This window comes from Schistocerca piceifrons, chromosome 8 (assembly GCF_021461385.2).
Source record: "Schistocerca piceifrons isolate TAMUIC-IGC-003096 chromosome 8, iqSchPice1.1, whole genome shotgun sequence".
NCBI classification, from domain to species: Eukaryota; Metazoa; Arthropoda; class Insecta; order Orthoptera; family Acrididae; genus Schistocerca; species Schistocerca piceifrons.
Window position 1 is genome coordinate 110329842 of NC_060145.1, and position 20184 is coordinate 110350025.

General features: G+C 43.2%; 1 protein-coding gene across 1 annotated transcript in view; it reads right to left on the reverse strand.

Moving 5' to 3' along the window:
- Window positions 1-19493, reverse strand: part of LOC124711196 (mitogen-activated protein kinase-binding protein 1) — a 378080-nt gene extending 358587 nt beyond the window's left edge. Inside the window, exon 1 of the mRNA XM_047241126.1 lies at window positions 19428-19493. The gene's annotated coding sequence lies outside the window, so the exon portion shown is untranslated. The remainder of the gene's footprint in view (window positions 1-19427) is intronic.
- Between the last annotated feature and the right edge of the window lie 691 nt (window positions 19494-20184).

A 20184-nucleotide genomic window follows, 5' to 3' on the forward strand; every position in this document is an offset into this window, starting at 1 on the left:
ACGTAATCCTTAACAATTACATTATTACTTTATTTTACAAACCCGAAGCGAATCATTAGCAATACATGATTTGCAAGGACTCTACAAAAACAGTGCCATTTCAGCCCTAACGCCGTGAGGGAGACTGTGCATATGCTGCTCAGCTAGCGGTGACGTACTTCCGCTTGTCACGACAGTATCGCATAAATCAGAGTTCTTATCGTGCAGCGTAAACAGTCGTTAGCGCTGCCGCAAGCGAGTTGTGGAACAAACTGTGGCCGAGCAACGCAAGTTCCGTCGCTATTAATTGCGACGAACTGCGGAATATGCATATGCAGTGGCGTACCGTGTGCCTGAAACAGCCAGCTTGCCTCACTGTGACGGGCTTCCGCTGATTTGCTTCGTATAAAATATCCCTCTTACGTGTGGTGCTGTTCACTCAGTTATCGGTGCCTTGTCGTGTTCAGATAAAACACGAGATTAGAAACGACGGAGATAAGATCGTCATTCGATACTTGAATATGCTTCCGCCCCACTGTAGCCGCGTCCAAAGTTTGTTGCAAAGCTCCTCCCCCCCCCCCCCCCCCCTTTCGAAAATAGTTTCGAAGGATTAAAAGACTGTGGATACCAGGGTGGCTACACGGGGATTTGAACCCGTTCCTCTGGAATGCAAGGTCGATGACTTAATCACTATGCCATCCTGCTTGGCAAAATAACAACGAACATCAAGCACTTTTAAAGAAAACTGTCACACGCTCCATATCCGACTTAGACCTTTTTTCTTTTTTTTCCCAATCGTTATGACTCCTAAAATCGATCAAACATAATTCATGAACAGCGAATATCGTTTTCGGGTTCTTTGGCCGCTTCTTCATCCATTCCAACTTTGTAAGGATCACAGCCAAACGCACTAAGTAAAACAGTTCGTCTGGATTTCATGCTATTTCCCCCGGCTCGGATGTATAAAATACACTTCTTACATTAGTTGTTCCCAGTAATTGCACAGTTACGAGAGGACTTCAAACATTAAGTTATATATTATTGTGGCACGCCAAGTAATTATTACTGGAATGGTGCACTAAACTTCAATGTGACACAGATAAGTGACACTAGTTTTCAACATATGTGAACGACGGTCGGAACGTTTCTACCAATGTGTGTCATAGGACCGTTGCTATTCACAATATACATAAATGACCTTGTGGATGACATCGGAAGTTCACTGAGGCTTTTTGCGGATGATGCTGTGGTGTATCGAGAGGTTGTAGCAATGGAAAATTGTACTGAAATGCAGGAGGATCTGCAGCGATTTGACGCATGGTGCAGGGAATGGCAATTGAATCTCAATGTAGACAAGTGTAATGTGCTGCGAATACACAGAAAGGTAGATCCTTTATCATTTAGCTACAAAATAGCAGGTCAGCAACTGGAAGCAGTTAATACCATAAATTATCTGGCAGTACGCATTAGGAGTGATTTAAAATGGAATGACCATATAATGTTGATCGTCGGTAAAGTAGATGCCAGACTGAGATTCATTGGAAGAATCCTAAGGAAATGCAATCCGAAAACAAAGGAAGAAGGTTACAGTACGCTTGTTCGCCCACTGCTTGAATACTGCTCAGCAGTGTGGGATCCGTACCAGATAGGGTTGATAGAAGATATAGAGAAGATCCAACGGAGAGCAGCGCGCTTCGTTACAGGATCATTTAGTAATCGCGAAAGCGTTACGGAGATGATAGATAAACTCCAGTGGAAGACTCTGCAGGAGAGACGCTCAGTAGCTCGGTACGGGCTTTTGTCAAAGTTTCGAGAACATACCTTCACCGAAGAGTCAAGCAGTATATTGCTCCCTCCTACGTATATCTAGTGAAGAGACCATGAGGATAAAATCAGAGAGATTAGAGCCCACACAGAGGCATACCGACAATCCTCCTTTCCACGAACAATACGAGACTGGAATAGAAGGGAGAACCGATAGAGGTACTCAAGGTACCCTCCGCCACACACCGTCAGGTGGCTTGAGGAGTATGGATGTAGATGTAGATGTAGATTGTTCGATTCCTCGACGATACAAATCTGCTTCTTGGTCACGGATTAATTCGAGAACCTTTGTGTGAACAGCCTCACCGTTGTAAAATCTCTTTCCCCCATATGTTCTTTCAGCTTGCCGAAGAGATAGAATTCGCCTGGATCTGCACTTCCCAATCAGCATAACACACATCTTTGCCTCTTTGGTCAAACTGTTGGCACCATTTCACTACGGCTGCACACGACATTGCATCCGGGCCATATAACGCCACAATTTCACGTTGAACCTGTACGAAATTTAGACGTTTTGCCCATAAGAATCCTACCGCCCCGCGTACTTCACTTTGACAGTATGTTTACACTTGCCGCGCCATTTCGTTCCTACACTGTGATGCACCTGTTATCCGTACCGTAGTAGAACTGTGTCTGCAGGAAATCCAGAATATGTGCTCTCTTCTGACAATGGCCCGCTGTTGTCCCGCAATGGCCTTAGCGTGAGAAGACATGTGTAATTTGCTTTCTGAAGTCCCTTGGTAGATAAGACTCTCTACCTAATTCAACAAGGATTTTTAAACTCGCAAACAAGTTAAATCCAGCTCGTTACCTGAGTCATGAACCTCAGAACGCCACAGAAAACTGATGTCAACTAAATGTCATGCGTTGCTTTACTTCCAGAAGGCCTTCTGACTATGTCTTACTGTCGTCAAATAAGCTTTGGTTTTTTATGCAGTGTACTGTACCATCAGATAAGGTAATTTCCATAAGAATATAAAGACACGTAGAATCAAATACATTCTTTGGACTTACTGCATTTATCAGCTATCTCTCAGCGACCTGGTTAAAGACTGATAAAGTTCACACAGTTCGTAAGCAAGTACATGGGTTGCCAGTCTATAATCCGCGAGTTTGAGAGTTGGTATGCCGAGTAAGAAGTTCAAAAACATGAATGAAAGGAATACATACCGTACTGAACGACATTGGTCTATGAATAACTACGAGAGAATACGTAAAGCAAACCATAAGCGCAATCGGCGTTCTTTTCCGAATATACCTCCAGTTAGTTTTCTAATTGAGTTACTGATAGCCGTAGATTTCTAAAGCATTGGCACAAACTTTATTCTTACAACGCCGGAGCACCGCTCCGCCTTCTCTTTCAGCAATTTTGCCACTTCAACCTCAATCTTTCCTACAAGTCTCTCTACTCAGGTCTTCCATTAACAGAGGAGAAGAAGAAGAAGAAGAAAAAGAAGAAGAAGGAGGAGGGAGGGAGGGAGGGAGGGAGGGAGGGAGAGAGAGAGAGAGAGAGAGAGAGAGAGAGAGAGAGAGAGAGAACTCTAGGTGATACAAAAACACAACGATCGCGTGAAAACAACTCCCGTGATAGCAACATTCGTGTGTAAGGTGAGACGAGTCAACGGTCGTTGTGAGAGAAACGGATTCTCTGTAGCAGCAAACAGAGCATATTGTTTTGGATAATACGAAACAGCTCTGAGAGCCTCTCACTGAATTAAAAAAGTACATCATCTACTCTTTTTGTTCTGAAAAAATAGCTACCATTATTCTTCCTCGTCAAATTGTACTTCTGAATTTCTTTTTAGGCGGATGCCGTACATCAGTTCTTTGTGTGATTAGCTTCCGCATTTTGACCGCTCGTGGCAAGGCAATCCAGAAAATCGCATTGTTCACTCTTTCAGATTAAAGCCCAATTGCTGAGACTTGTTATTAACATGGCGATTATAAATTCATTTTGCTGCCACAATAGGACGGAATCTCAGGTCTCGTGGTCTGTAGCAAAAGGAAGGAAGGAGGTTTAGAGTTTTAGCACCCCGTCGATAGCGAGGTCATTAGAGACAGAACACAAGCTCGGATTACGTAAGGATTGGGAAAGAAATTGCTTGTGTCCTTTTCAAAGGATCTGTCCTGGCATCTGCGTAGAGCGATTTACGGAAATCATGGAAAACTTAAAAGTGAATGGCCGGACGGGGATTTGAACCGTTACCCTCCCAAATGGGGGTCCAGTGTTTAGCCATTGCGGCACCTCGCTCGGTGAAATCAGAGAAAAAACCATTTTCTTATGAAATCTTGCTTTCTAATTTCTGGATAATTTTCTTATAAACTACTGACACTTCTACTGGTTCATCTCTCCTCGTCGTATCTCAGACGTAGTCATGGCAGGCGTCGTCTCATGCAGCTCCCCACGTTTAGGGCACAGTTCCCAAGACAAACTAGACTCGACATCTTCGCACACAAATTGAATATTCATACCGCGATACAGAGTTGACCGAATATGTAATGCGGAAGCAGTGGCGCCCAGGATAGCGCGCCTTCTCTGTCTGTAGTAGCCATGACAGTGGGAGGGTTGCATACGATGTAATGCGTGTCAGAGTCGCTGGTGTCACTGCGAAAAGGCCACATTTTATGGTTACGTATTATTTCGTAATGCGTTCTCTGCAATCAAAAATGACCGCTCACGTACCTTTTATTGTTTTAAAGCTCCAGGAGGTCATAAATACGACATCGAGTCGGTTTTTTTAACGTGACCCCTTGCCATCACCCTGAAAACAAGTCGTCTCAAAACATGTCCTCCTACATCGTCGTTGCTGTGACTTAAAGAAGAAGTAATCCAAGTTCTTAGCTACTCCGTATAGTACACAGGTGTGTCATTTTAACAGTTACCAGATCCCAGGCATTGTGAAGCTTTAAGACACATATGAAACTTTACATATTCGAGAAAGAATCCAAAGGTTGTGGCTTCGATATCCGGTTGGTGCTAGTATCTTTCTGGTATAAATCGTTAGGTAGACAACTGGCGACGATTAGTGTGTATTCCACGGTAAGATCTGGAACTTGGCGAGCTAGTTCCAAGGTCGTAGGATCACTACGGCCCAGAACATCTACTGTTAACCCTTGTGGAGAATCGTTATTTGCCAACAGCTGTGGCCGAGAGGTTCTAGGCGCTTCAGTCTCGAACCGCGCGACCGCTGCGTCGCAGGTTCGAATCCTGCCTCGGGCATGGACGTGTGTGATGTCCTTAGATTAGTTAGGTTTAAGTAGTTCTAAGTTCTAGGGGACTGGTGACCTCGGATGTTAGGTCCCATAGTGCTCAGAGCCATTTGAACTATTTGGGCCGTTATTTAATCAACGCTCTGCTTCAGAGCCCAGAATTCAAATAATAGCAAGGCTGATGATCGTTAGTTCTTACAGATACAGATTTGTAACGGATTAATGAGCTCTTTATAATTACAGAATTCTGAGCATAGTTTACGACAGAAGCAACTAGAAGGATTTTACACGAGACCCATCACCAGCTGCGCATCAATGGCGCATGCAGTAGATTTAATACCCCCAGCGCTGTTCTGTATGCCTCAGCAGTTAAAAGGAAGGATTTAACTGTTTGCAGAATTGGACATCAAAACGAGTATTTGAGAAGCTATGCTTATTTTGGAGACGATCTGCAAGCAATATATGTACAACAAATTTTATTGCTCGTTTAGATTTTATGTATTTATATGGCGAGATAAAGGACGCCCGGCCATCTTCTATAATTAACATTATCAAATCCAATAACAGACATGCCGGGCCTGTAAAAATGCGGGATGAAGGTCAGGAAAAAGAAGAAGAACATTGCATGTATTTATAATGTTTAGGCATGTTTAGGTTCCATCGAACCATCTTGAGATGTAGTTGTAAGTACTTGGCTGTAAGAGTAGCCTGTCAATTTGCATAAGCAGTATAAACGCTACGTCACGAAACAATATAAAATTTGTACGATGTACCATCCATATCCCTCATAGAAATTGGCGGATTACTCTTGCAGCCGCCAGAGTATATCTGGTCCAAATATTCCCGGCACCCCTTTGTACCGTGCAACTGATCGCTAGCTCTCACGAGAAGTGGAACCGCCAGTAGGGAAGTGTGTTGTCAGCAGAGCAGCAGTAACAATAGAACGGGTCGGTCAGGACTAGACTTTGGATGCCACATGAGTAACAAATCCCTCGTGGACATTTCAATCAATCTAAAGCTGCCCAACTCGACAGACAGTGAAGTGAAGTGAGGTGAAGTGAAAACGCGAAGGGCTTACCACATTTGCACCAACACCTCACGCACTGACGGGCAGAAACCATCGAGCGCTGAGGAGGGTGATGTGCTATCAGCAGTCCGGCTAGGCCAATTACTGTGGCTAGTGAGTGAAAAAGAAAGGGCACAATGGTCAAGCAATTCCTCATAAGCTGCATTTCTGTAGTGAATGCTAAGCGACGCTCGAGCGACGTCAGTTGTCAGTGGATGACTGGTAACGAGTGATTTGAAGCGATGAATCACGATTAGTTTGTGGGAATCCTATGGAAGAGGTTGAGTTTGGGGAATAGTTGGAGAACGTTACATGTCATAATGTGCAGTGCCACTAGTGCAGTATGGAGGAAATGTTGTTACGGTATGGTGTGTTTCTCATGGTTAGAACGTGGTTTCCTTATTTTCTCAATCCGAACGGCCGTGGACACTTGTTACAGTAATATGAAGATTTACTTAAAAATGATGGTAAAAGTAAGTAATACAGATTCAGATGGTATTGAATTCTTTACAGTGCTCATGATGCGTTTCGGGCACAGCCCATCGTGACGTGACCTGACAACAAAAAATGAAGGGAAGTACAAATAACGATATACAATACAGCATTTCCAAAGAAATGATGTTATATAAATCTCAAATGACATTAATTGTGCACAATTTTGAAGAAAATTGTTGCCAAGTCGTCTGATGATGGGACTATGCCTGAAACGCGTCATGAGCACATTATGGGAATTCAGTATCGTCTGGATCTGTATTATTGGTGCGACTTACTAGCATTTTTTTTTTTTTTTTTACTTTCGTAGTTACTGTTATTATGGTCCCACACCTCCATAGCGCTTCAGGTTCCATTTACAACGCGTTACAGCATTGTGTACTGCATGCAATAAAGGAAGTGTTCGGAGACGACGATTTTATTAGCCTGAAAATATACTTCGTCATAAGCCAGCATATGTGAGGCAACTGTACGCGGACAGTAACATTCCAGAAATGGCCTAAAATACCCACAGCCGCGTTCTGAACCCAATGGAACACTTCTGTGATACGTCAGAACGTTGACTTCGCCCCAGACGCGTTCACCACCTCAACCTTCTCCTTTTTCGGCTCTTGGGGAAGAATGGACTGCCATTACTCCATAGACCTTTAGATACTTAACTAAAGGTGTCCTAGTAGAGCTCCAACCGTCGTAAAGGCGAAGGGTGAGTGCATCCTCAATTCATGTCCACTGTTAAATGTTCGGTCACTTTTGATCAGATAGTGCATATGCTTCCAAAATGTACAATACGATGCTACAGACGATCTAAGCAATTCTTCCAACTCAGAACTAAAGCGCTGTCGTAGTAACGATAAGGCTTGGTCCCAAAGGCTTTTTGATGCCAGCAGACACTACTGAGGGTACGCCTAAAGAATAGGTAACGATCTCTCGCATGTCTCACTATGCTTGCGGTTAGCGGCATTTCTAAGCCCTAGCCGGAACCAGCACGCTTACATGACTCGCAACAACTAGGGAGCTCCTAAGTGCACGCGCAGTCGATGATTTACAGCAGTCTAATTACGCGAAAGCTAAGCTACTTGTTTCTATAAAAAGATCTAAATGAGCAACGACTCTGGTCACAGTATGTTACAGACCCACGAAGTACGACAGGACGAAGCAACGCAATTACTGACCCACTGTCCAACAGACGTTGGTCCCAATCCCGGTTTAGCTACGTCCCCACAACATTACATAGATATTCCACCTTTGCTGTAAATCACAAAAGTCGAGTGGCAACTCACTTTGATGGTATAACGGCTGTCTGTCTTAAAAATGAGTTAAAACACGCACGCATACACACAAATGAGTGAGTGAGTGAGTGAGTGAGTGAGAGAGAGAGAGAGAGAGAGAGAGAGAGAGAGATATTGGGGATGGGGTAGTAGTGACCAGAATCTAACACAAAAAGAGGTCTACTACATATAAACACCGCATTGGCAAGGAAAGGTTTCTTTAGCTGTTCATTCACAAATAAGAACTGACACATGACGGTAGTGGATATGGCTTCAAATAATGTTCATCGACAAAGGGTGTCTCGAAAAGGTCACAATGTAATGAAAGCCGTACACTTGGCGAGAGGAAAATTGTGTGGCTAGTTCCAAGTAGCGCTATGAGAATGCAATGGTAGGTGACACTTGCTAATTATGCAGAACAGCAAAGCGAAGTGAAGAGCATTATCGTTAACAAGACTTGATGTTTGCACACGAAATTACGTATTTGGATGCGATGTTTTCATAGCTGACGATCTATGAACAAATTTATCGAACCGATAATTGAAGTATGAACATTTAAAGAGCACGTCCGAAGGGTATTGCTACAAAACATCGGCGGGAGTGAGAATCACAAGAAACACTGCCATGACGGACTGGCGTCTGAGCGCCGGCCTTTGGATCAGCCCATGGAGATAAACTGATAATTTCACACGTAGACACAAATGAGGCCACTAGCGTCTTACGCAAGCGATGTTCAACCTGTTTTATTAGTGCACGACACCACACACACACACACACACACACACACACACACTTTTAACCAGGAATATTACAAATGTGTCCTTGAGCGTTTTTCACGAAAAGGTGCGGAAGAAATGGCCTTCATTGTGGAAAGACAAGAGTTGGGTGCTACACCATGACAATGCTCCTGCTCACCGTGCCTTCGCCATCGTTGAATTTTTGACCAAATTCAAAATTACTGTGCTTCCACAACCGCCACATTCCCCTAAGGACTTCTACCTATTTCCTACACTGAAATTTTCACTGAAAGGGAAGTGATTTGACTCGATTGAAGGCATCCAGGCAAATACGCAGAGCGTCCTTAACACATTTCAGAAAAAAATTCCAGGAATGTTTCCAAAAGTGGAAACATCGTTGGAGTCGGTGTGTTCAGTCAGAAGGGGGCTATTTTGAAGGAGATGCATCACAGTAGCATGTAAGTACCACCATTGTACAATTACAAGCCCATTCTTAAAACTTACCAATCACACCTCGTATATCGGTTGTCCATTTGCATGTTTTTTATTTCCTCTGCGTAATAAGGCTAGGGCGATGTGGGAAAATGATGCTAAACGACAGAATTACGTTAGTAGTGGTGCATAAATCTTATATTAAACTTTCTGATAAATGTTTCAGTAAAGCTACATGCCGCCATGCAGTAATACGACTCGCTCAGGAAAGAAGTACCTGGCCGCAGCAGCGTGCGCGAGCAACGCTCCGAGGCAAGCGCAGTTTATAGTTAAACTGTGTAAAACGTCAGACTTTACAGTGCGTAAGTACCAGATAGACGCAATGAAATTGGTTGCGTTAGGCCACCTTACAGGAATGAACTCTGTGGATTTTAAATTTATTAGATGCAGCGCACGGTTTTGAGTGATCAGAAGAATATTACGTGAAATTTATGCAATGTAACTTCTCTGTGGAAGATATACAGATTCACTGGACTTTAAACTTTTACGTCGGGAAGAACTTCATTTAACAGGCATTCATATGCATATTTGGGGCCATAAACAGACAGTTTAGTCAATTATCAAAGCTCCACCTTTCTGGCTATGGACGGACCGAAGGGTACCGCCGACCGCCGTGTCGTCCTCTGCTTTAGGATGTGGTATGGAGGGGCATCGGGTCAGCACACCGCCCTTCCCGTAGTTGTCGGCGTTCGTGGTCTTGCAGTCGCTACTTCTCACTCGAGTGGCTCCTTAACACGCCTCACGAGGCTTTGTGCACCTCGTACAATCCTCCCATCGAGGAAAAATCCCTTGCAGTACCAGGAATCAAACCCGGGTCTTCTGCATTGCAGCCAGACACGCAGACCACTTAGCTACGGAGGCGGACCCAAGTCAACTATCCGTTGCGCATATTCGGGGATTTTCAGTATTGGGCTAATATTTAATGGAAGTTACTCCCGAGCCAGAACTTTTGATTTATTCGACCGCTCACGAACGGCACTGTGGAATAGACAGCATTTAATCCCACCAAATAAGAGAAACGCCACGATGCCTAAGGTGGGACGTAATATTTGCCTGAGAGTGATATCTTGCATATAAAAACACATCGAGGCTGAGGTCACCTGTTTCTAGGTTTGGCATACATACCTCAAGAGGCGGAGAGAACCTATTCTTCCCAAGAATATGCTGTAAAGAAACAGTAATGTTTCCCAATTTATGTGGACTGCCCAAAAAAGCTAAGGTTAGACTTTTCGGTGCTGGTAGAGCAATGAGTGTTAATTTGAAGTTTATATAAGAAGAACCAGACTGCTGAATCAAATGTCACGGATTTAATCCACGATCAGTCCTAGCGTCTGATATGAACTGAACTGATTACTACTACTTTTACCTCTGAAATTCCTTGTTAATGTGGGAGACGTCGCGTTGCTCAGTGGTTCGAAGTAGTTGGGTAAGGCATTTCACAGAAGTCGGAGGTAAAGGGCAGACAACCTAAAACAGCCTAGGGAAGCGCCGCGTTATTGAAACCAATCTTATGGTTAACCACAGCTTTGCGTTTTTTCCCTTTCTAAACGGCATCACACACGGACGTCGGATCCCTACGAGCCGTCGCATGCGATATCGCTTGCAATCGGTCGCTCGCCTCGACACCATACACACTACGATCTGCCACGCAATTTCAATCAATATTACAAACACGACTGTGTCCAGAAGTTCTGCTTCGAAAAATGAACTGCTATTTAGTAGCAGTTGCGGTTGATTTCAGTACCCCACGAATATTTGCAAAAAATAAACAACAGTTACAAGTTATTAACCTTTATTTGAAACGCTTTTCTTGGGAACTGTGAGTTACTGTACAGAATATATTGCATTTTTTACTGATGCTAAGTGGGTTGAGTACATCTATCCAGTAATACAACCCGTTTCACTTTTCTTAGTCCTCAATTCCTTTTTTATTCAATAATCTAATAGTTTAACTGCAGGTATATGCAGAATTTGTTTGCAATTTCGATGTGTCTATGGAGATGATATCAACGGCGGCACTACTAACTACCTGACTCTTGTTATAAATTGTATGATGGAGAGATAGTGAATATGAAATGACAATGAACCTGACTGTAGCTGTATAAGAGATCTGCCCTCAATATTGAAATTAAAATGGCCTCTATATTTAAACATTACATACTGCACATATGTGTTCTGTTTACAAGTTAAAAACTTTGATAATGCGAGTAATTATTTCACAAATATCTCAAAATTATTATATATGGATCCCACTGTCCTATGAATAGTATGTTAGTGAGTAACGGTTAGAATCTGTAAACTCATACAAATACTTGTGGTTAGAATCTGTAAACTCATACAAATACTTTTATGTAACACTTAGTAGGGACATAAAGTCGGACGATCACATCGGCTCAGTAGCGTGTAAAGCAGGTACCAGACTTGGGTTTATTGGTCGAACACGAGGAAAATGACATCCGTCTACAAAGGAAATTGCTTACAAATCACTCCTGCCACGTGTTCTAGATTATTGCTCAAGTGTGTGGGACCCGTACCAAATAGGACTAGCAGAGGAATACTGAGCGTATACAGAGAATGGCAGCACTAATGGTCACAGATTTGTTAGACCCCCGAAAGTGTGTGACAGATGTTGCAAGAACTGATCTGGTAGACTCTTTAAGATAAACGGAAACTATCCCTAGAAAATCCACTAACCAAGTTTCACGAACCAACTTCAAAAGACGAATCTAGGAATATACTACAATCCCCTACATATCATTCCCATAGGGGTTTTGAGGACACAGTTGGATTAATTACAGCACGTACAGATTCATTGTTACCGTACTCCATGCGTGAATGGAACAGGAAAAAGTCCTGATAACTGGTACAACAAGACATACCCTCTGCCACGCACTTTACAGTGGTTTTCAGAGTATAGATGCAGATTCAAGGCAGAAAGGAATAAAAGACTTAGCTGCCAGGAGTCACTGATTTATATGAATGAGGCAAGTTTAAAATTTTGTACCGGACCGAGATTCGAACACGGGTCTGTTGCTTACGAGGCAGATACGTTGACCATTATGCTATTCGGACATAGTAGTCATCACAACCGTACGCATTACCCCAGCACGCCTCCCGTGAGACCCAAATTCTCAACTTATATCACGCAGTACTGACGTAGTGCCCCGGCTGATTAGCCTCATTACTCTCAGCATCTTGCCGATTCCCGTGAGAATTCGAGCTATATATTATCGCGGCTACTGCTACCAACTTGCTACCAATTCTACTTCTATAGCACAACCTTCAAAACGTTAATCACTGTAAAAATTAATGCTTATTAAATACAGAAATGGGTGGCAGACACATTCCTAGCATGAATCGCGTGCGACCCTGCAGATCGCCTGGTATTTCCATGCTATCAGCGACCGACCGCTGCGATTTGCCCACACACGAGAGCTCGTGTGTGGGAGCCCTTAAAAAGAACACCAACGAACAAAAATGCGAAGATACGGCAAATACCAACTGCACCTTGCGCTAATTTGAAACAGAAGTTGCAAAACGTGGGAAGGAGCTCGGTAATGATCGTGATTTCACGAACAGGCATAATGGGTGGCAGACACATTCCTAGCATGAATCGCGTGCGACCCTGCAGATCGCCTGGTATTTCCATGCTATCAGCGACCGACCGCTGCGATTTGCCCACACACGAGAGCTCGTGTGTGGGAGCCCTTAAAAAGAACACCAACGAACAAAAATGCGAAGATACGGCAAATACCAACTGCACCTTGCGCTAATTTGAAACAGAAGTTGCAAAACGTGGGAAGGAGCTCGGTAATGATCGTGATTTCACGAACAGGCATAATGAGATAAGGCCGGGAGAGGCGAGTTCGAGCTCCGCTGTCCGAATGCTGGCAGTCAATCTGGCTGGCAGAAGTTGAGGAGAGCCCGGCCGAAACGACCGGAGCACGCCTCCTTTCAGTGCGCTGCGCCACGCCGGCGAGCTCCTCGTCTCGTTTCCGCTAGTACAGAGCACAGATGAAAGGATCCGCAGGCAGGGACGCCATTCATCGGCCTGGCCCGGGTGCTTGGGCGGGGGGAGGGGGGGGGGGGGACGCGGAGCGAGCAGAGGGGAGGCGGCAGCAGTGCCCGTCCCAGTTGCACAACCGTGCGTTTTACGTGCGCGGATATCCAGCCAGCCGAGGGGAGCGCGTGCGGCGTCAAGGTCTGCCGGCTGCTGCCAGCAAACACAGCCCCGCGTTCAAGGGACGCAGGAGCGGTGTCACGGTTCCAATACATATTTTACTAAAAGCATTTCCATGAATCAAATTCCCTATAACTCAGCTAACCTCCCGAGAATAAATGAACAGCGGAACATTCTTTTCTTAAAAACTTTTTAAAATTTTTAAAAGCTTTGCGTTCTTGGCAATATTTTTTAAAATACCAGTCTTCCCTATTGACCACTGACCACAAAACCCCCCCTCTCATTTATCCTATTATAATAACGTGCGACGATACTACTGTATGTACACTCAATGAAATGTTAAATGAGATCAGTTGCCTAACTATATTTATTTATCAGCACAAAGCTGTTTAGCGCATTAAGCACATTTAAAGACGGCAACTATTTGCTGCAACAGGTAATGTGAAAAATTCCACGTGGCACGCGTCACGGCCTCCTCCATTTGGTTGATGCACAGTAACAAGCAGAGCGCGTGCGAGCTTTTGTTTGTATCAATAAAACAGGTTTGTTGGTTGGTTGATTTGGGGGAGAGGACCAAACAGCGAGGTCATCGGTCACATCACATTAGGGAGGGATGGGGAAGGAGGTCGGCCGTGCCCTTTTCAAAGGAACCATCCCGGCATTTGTCTGAAGCTATTTAGGGAAATCACGGAAAACCTTAATCAGCATGGCCGTACGCGGGTTTGAACCGTCGTCCTCCCGAAAGTAAGTTTAGTGTGCTCACCACTGCGCCGCCTCGGCCGGTAAAACATCTTTGTAGTTCAAGGAAATAATTTCAGTTACAGAAATATTAAACAAAGTTGGAGAAAAGAGCAGGCCAAACACATCAACATGTGCTAAGTTCCTGATAACCCTGGGATAGTCTGAAGAGATAACACACAAGTTTTTGTGAATGGACACAACTTTCTGAGCTTCGACAGAGATGTTGTAATTATAGACAAACGAGGAGGGTAAGGAGGGTCTTTGTTCCGCACTATTTACACAAGGTTGTTGAGTCAGCTAAAGCTATCAACACTTTCTATGTAATTCCACTACATACGACTGACTTCATTTTGAAGATGCTGCTGAAACACTGTTGTCACGCAGGAACTTTCGTTATGCCTGATGTAAGGTCTCCACAGCAGTATGATCAACGAAAGGAGTCTCATGCTCCTCCATCTCGAATACCTATTAAAAATTTTTACTACGAAATAGAAGAATAGAAAAATGTCAGTATATTCAAAAGAGGAAAGACTGTGGATGGTGTAGGTCTACGCCAGTCCCGTACTTAATCTGAAAGACCAGCCTTGTTTATCAGTTACAATAAAGAAAAACCTGTTCATGAAATTGCCATTTTTTCCTCGACAGTGCAGGATGCTCTACAGTAACATCTGACTCTAAGAACGGAGGTGCGTAAGATGCAGAAATAATTACCTTTTTCTCTTGAATTATATTTGTTATTTCTTGTAAAAAATTAAAAGATAAGTGCTTTTTGTTGGCTACTTTCCTAATAATTAAAACATTACTACCTTAATTCTGTGGTTGTATTATCGCGAATAAAACGCAGTGAATGTATGAATTTCTTGTGGCTCGCTGGCCTGGTGCAAGTCTTTCAGGTAGACTCTACTTCCTCGACTTGCTTATCCCGAAAACTACGCCTCAGTATTAATGGCACTTGAATCAAAAACTTTCTTACTGACACTTAGACCCAGTCAGTCCCCTGGTACGCTATCTAGAACGTTCTTAACACGTTATTCATTTTCTAATTTGTCTCATTTTTGCTGTGATGGGGTGAGCAGCATTGTTCTGTGAGGCCAGACCACCACCTCAGTCTTTTGGATACAAATATCTTATGAACAAAAATTCTTTTTGATTCTCCTGACAAATGTGAGATTTGGCTCCGAACATTTGACATTCCCACCCTTCAGATATGAAAATGGCAACGAACTAAAGAATATTACAAGCTGTGTTTGAGAGACGATGCTTGTCAATTGTTAGCCCACGTAGGTTGTGTCCTGCCGCCCGTGGAGGACAGCTAAAGGCGTCCATTCACAGACTGACCATCCTTGCTGCAGACAACAAAGCCGACACGGTCCGTGGGTCGATACGTAGAACCGGCAACCACGTGAGGTTTAAACCGAGACAGAAAAGGGCAGACGCTCGCACCAAGAAAAAGGAACAAAATCTGACGAAGGCGCGGAAACTGTAGAAGAAACAGCAATCCCCCCATTGACACGATCACATAGCTACAGCCTGAAGACCTGTGATAAAAGCAGCAGTTTTTTTTTAATCTTTCTTCTGATTGGTCTGATATAGCCCATCACGAATTTCTCTCTTGTACCAACCTCCTCATCTCAACGAAGCGCATACACCGTCCATGCTTCAATACTTCTAATGTTGGATGTAGCCTACTCGTTTTTTATATCGTGTCAAATTTCATGTAACAGTTTTGAGAGTTTTTGATACAGTTTGTTTCGTAGGCATTACGCTGTGATCCACGGAACATTTCTGTACCTTCTAATGCTGGATACATAGCTGGAGGCTATCACGACTCTCACAGCAGTTTCAAACATGAACTAGCTCAGAAAACTCAACTAGTTATACGTATTCAAGCAATTGTTGGGTCAGGACGTCATACGACCGCTTATTAAATTTGAAACTGCTACATCAGCCTTTGTAGCCATTGACGATGTCTCCAGCATTACGGGACGAAAAGTCACACAGATAACTATCCTTTGGACCACGACCTAACACCCGTAAAAAAATAAAAAAAATCACCAAGGACACACATACCGGGAGTGAAAGCCTGCACTGCGAGATTTTCAGAGATAGTTACTATTATTGTTCTTAAATCAGTTGCAAGACATGAATTTGACAAATTTACCGGCGAATGCTGTTAAAATGCTGCATTTTTCTGCAATGCAGTGTCTTGGAAGTTATGCTACAGTGATACTAATCTCTGATGTAAACAGGGTACTATTAAGACATTTTGTTCTCGTCTATTTTATTGTTAATATAAACTTAGGCTCCTGTGTAGAAGTGTGCGAGAGGAGAGGGACGGCCAAATAATGAACTGCCATAACCAAAGCCTTCATCCGCTCCTGCTAACACATTTGCAGAAGGAAGACCATAGTAGAGGACGAAAGCACGTATACTATCACTACGTATACACTTCGCCTTGCGCTTGTTATGATGCCCTTTACATCGTGAACATGTTATCCATAACACAAGTGAGAACTGTCACTTAGGAACAAAACTGCAACCACAAGCGTTATTTTTGCAATAGTTTTGTATTTTGCTGCAAGTAGTTTAAAATCTAGACCCATCATCAGACAGTAGGGAGGATTTGTTGCACAAATTTCTAAACGTAACTCGTGGAAAAGACATGCTTTATGCATCAAATCACAGTGACCAGTTCTTGATGCTTGCGGTACTGAACTATGAGTCCTTTACGTCTGCACTTCGACGTTGAACTTCATTTCATAACATGATAGATTCCGCATTTTAAAATCCCCTCTTTATAATTTGCAGGAACTTCAGATTTCATAATCGATCTTGTTATAAAGTGAAGTTTAAGAATAAAGAGCCACGTTACAGGGAAAGTTATCGCTCCACGAAACTTACAAACATATTTTGTTTTGATGCTATGGTTTATCAGCCAACTTGTATTTTTTGTGACGATAGTGGCCTGATGCCTGACTGGTCAAATAAACCGAAAAAGAATGAGGTTCGTAAGAAATAAGCAGTAGCAGAACAACGGCCATTAGTGTTTTTTTACATCATAATAATGATGAATCACTAGCGTTTTAATGTTACATCACGAATTTGGATCAGCTAAAAACTATTCACCACCCCAAAAGTTGGTCTGAACACCAACAAGTTTCAGAAGGATCGAGTCTGTCGACGGCAAGGCAGTTTTCGTAGCTACGCTGTAAGTCACAAGGGAAACGATTTAATACAGACAGATAGGAATACGTAAACTGAGATTGTGATATACAGAAAAATTGCCAGAAATAGACGTTGCGAGGTCTCGATTACGGACAGAAGAAATCTGTAGAATGAGTACGGACCGGACTATAAATTTACGGCATTGTTGTCTTACAACTTAATGAGTCAAGAAGTTACACTTAAACGTACTGTATTAGCAATATTGTAAGTGAATAAGTAGTCAACGGATTAAAAATATCTGACTGATGGCTCTATCAGGGAAATACTATCTTTAAAAAAAAAAAGCAGTAAATTTCTGGTAGTGAAGGATGCATCAACACTTGTTGTTCAAATGGCTCTGAGCACTATGAGACTAAACATCTGTGGTCATCAGTCACCTAGAACTTAGAACTACTTAAACCTAACTAACCTAAGGACATCACACACATCCATGCCCGAGGCAGGATTCGAACCTGCGACCGTAGCAGTCGCGCGGTTCCGGACTGAGCGCCTAGAACCGCTAGACCACCACGGCCGGCCATCAACACTTGTATTTAAACATTGATGCAGTGTTCGGGCTGTTACGTCATGGAATCACGGAAGTGAAATAGTGGATAGCAAAAAAATCACCACTACTTTTTTGGGAAATATTATCCACTGTTCCTGATGTCGGCTAATTCCTAAAGAAATTTCGTTATTAATTGCAAAGTATCCCACAACACTTCAATGCTGAACACACTGTTTCCTACATTATTTTCTTTTCCTGACAAGATACCACGACGGCAAGTAGGAGAAAGCAACGTCTGATGAAAGTGCCGCAAGTGTGAGTGTGGTATAACGATTCGGACAACGTACTGGATTTCTTGAAGCGTTATAATGAACCAAATATTCTGTACTACGGCTAAGCACATCTCCTTCGACGACATTCTCTGCAAGATTTTACCTTTTCCTGTGTTTTTTGTCCTGTACAAGGAACACATTTTCTAACTCTGGAAGTTTAATGTGACGGAAAGTCTCGCTATGTTGCACATGGATAGACCACGAATAGATTAACTTCAGGGCTAAGAAAGCGAAAAGCATATTAGTAACATATGCAGTAAGCAGTCACTGCGCGCGATGCGAACCAACAGGAACTTAGGAGCAAGGAAAGTATCTGACCAGTCATTCAATGTGTATATTATTGGCCTGTACTACTACTTATGATGTAGCGGTTTTGGATCTCGCTGGTTTTACGTCAGTGCTCACTGTCTCAGCGATGATTCGCGGATTTAAGAAACGTTAAGGAAACTTTACAGTGCGTCTCAGGAGCAAGAGCTGAACCAGTAGCTGTCGCAAGGCCTGCTAGCCAATGTTAATCAAGTACACTGTCCAGCAATAATATAACTGATGAATAATCAGCCACACGCAGCACAGCTGACTTTAATAGCTCTAAACAGCAGGCAAATGTTCAAGCCTTCGCGTCACGAAACGATAACATAACGACTCTGATGTTTATTTGTTGTACTCTCGTCTTGTTTGCACGAGACAATAAAGATTTATAAATTACCGTATTTATCGTTTCGTAGGTCTTACTTCATACAAAATCTAAAAGAAAGGATGGCACATTTGGATATTAAGGTCTTTTTAGCTCCACATTCTTACGGAACTGAGTTGAATGTAAGAGCTATATGACGTAAAGAAGAGTGAATGAACTATGAATCTGACATCTGGCGTCTGCAAATTACGGGAGTAACTGTGTGATGGTTGGGCAGGAAGACCTTTATCAGAAGCAGTGACGTGATGGTCATAAGTCACAGATCGGCTCCTACGCTTCCACAGTACCAGCAGAACTGAACAATGGCTGGGCTAACATGAGGAAGAAATGCGCATCATTTCGTTTGTAACTGGTTAAAGGAAACTTTATCGAGGTGATGCGTTGTGTATTCAGGAAGTGACAGACTTTTTGCTACGCATGTGATGACAGAGGAAGGTGCTATTTCGTGTAAAGATCCAAATGGCAACACTGTAGAAGTAACTATTTAGTGAATTCGTGGCAGCCTAACAACGTATTCACTCACTCCATGGGAGTAAATGGCAAGTTTTTACGTGATTCCACAAAAAGAAGGGCACTGCCAGAGGTACCACTCCGACTTCGGAACACCGCTGTTACAGACAAGTGTACACAAAACATCACTGCGGACACTTTACAAAAATGAGAAACCACACAGCTTGTAAGACTTCACACGAGCACGCACCGAAGAGATCGTGTTGGCGGCGGTGACGTCCAATCCAGCGGCAGCAGCTCCGCTTCGCCCGGCGGCCGGACTTTCACTGAACTGAACGCCGCTCACCTGGCGCTGGCAGGGCTGCCAACGCGACGCGCACGCTTGCCAACCTCGCCCGTGAGATGGCACCGCCACGCGCTCCCGCTTACGGCTGTTACCTCAACAACCCAAGGTGGGTAACATGTCCGAGGCTATCATTGAGTTTCTTTTTGTATGAGAATAGCGATTGCTCTTCAGGGTAGCCATCTTAAAGTCTCCGGTTACCTTTCGGTGCAGTCCTTTCGTTAGATGTTCCACATCTTCAATATTGTCACTGCCTTCACAAAATAGTGGTTTTTTTCTGTTACCCTCTTCACGTCTTTGCAATATTGATACGTATATCTTGTATCATATTTGTTTCAGATTCTTTCACACTATTTGTTTTGTCCTCTAAAACGTAAAGCTTCCCCAGCAAAAATATTGGTAAAAAATGCATTTCATATGAACGCCTGCCGAAGAGAGTTTGACTTACTCCCTCGGAGTGTAGCTTTTGTATCTGTAACCTACCATAGTTCAGGACGAGGCCCACGAGAACATGTATGGGTTTCAGTATTTCTTCATACATCATATTTCTTCTGTCCTAATTTTGTTCAGTGTTTCCCAGGCCACATTTACGCTGTTTCTGTAGATATTCTACCATTCCTGTTACAGTAAGAATTGTTTTATTTTCTGCACCATTTACAATCGA